Source organism: Hylobates moloch, unplaced genomic scaffold (genome assembly GCF_009828535.3).
Source record: "Hylobates moloch isolate HMO894 unplaced genomic scaffold, HMol_V3 SCAFFOLD_33, whole genome shotgun sequence".
Classification (NCBI taxonomy): Eukaryota; Metazoa; Chordata; class Mammalia; order Primates; family Hylobatidae; genus Hylobates; species Hylobates moloch.
Genome location: NW_026652308.1, coordinates 225,326 through 225,854, shown reverse-complemented (window position 1 = coordinate 225,854; position 529 = coordinate 225,326).

Genomic DNA, 529 nt, shown 5'->3' with positions numbered 1-529 from the left:
ATAAAGTCTACTTTGTGTTATATTAAAATAGCCACATACAGATTTCTTTTTTCTTTTCTTTTTTTTGAGATGAAGTCTCAAACTGTTGCCCGGGCTGGAGTACAATGGTGCGATCTCGGCTCACTGCGCTGGCGTGAGTTCCGCCTCCCGGGTTCACACCATTCTCCTGCCTCAGCCTCCCAAGTAGCTGGGACTACAGGCACCCGCCATCACGCTTGGCTAATTTTTTGTATTTTTAGTAGAGACGGGATTTCACCATGTAAGCCAGGATGGTCTTGATCTCCTGACCTCGTGATCTGCCCGCCTCGGCTTCCCAAAGTGCTAGGATTACAGACGTGAGCCATCATGCCCAGCCACGCCCAGCTAATTTTTTTGTATTTTTAGTAGAGACAGGGTTTCACTATGTTGGCCAGGCTGGTCTTGAACTCCTGACCTCGTGATCCACCTGCCTCAGCTTCCCAAAGTGCTGGGATTACAGGCATGAGCCACTGCACCCAGCCCAGATGTCTTTCTTTTTTTTTTTTTTTTT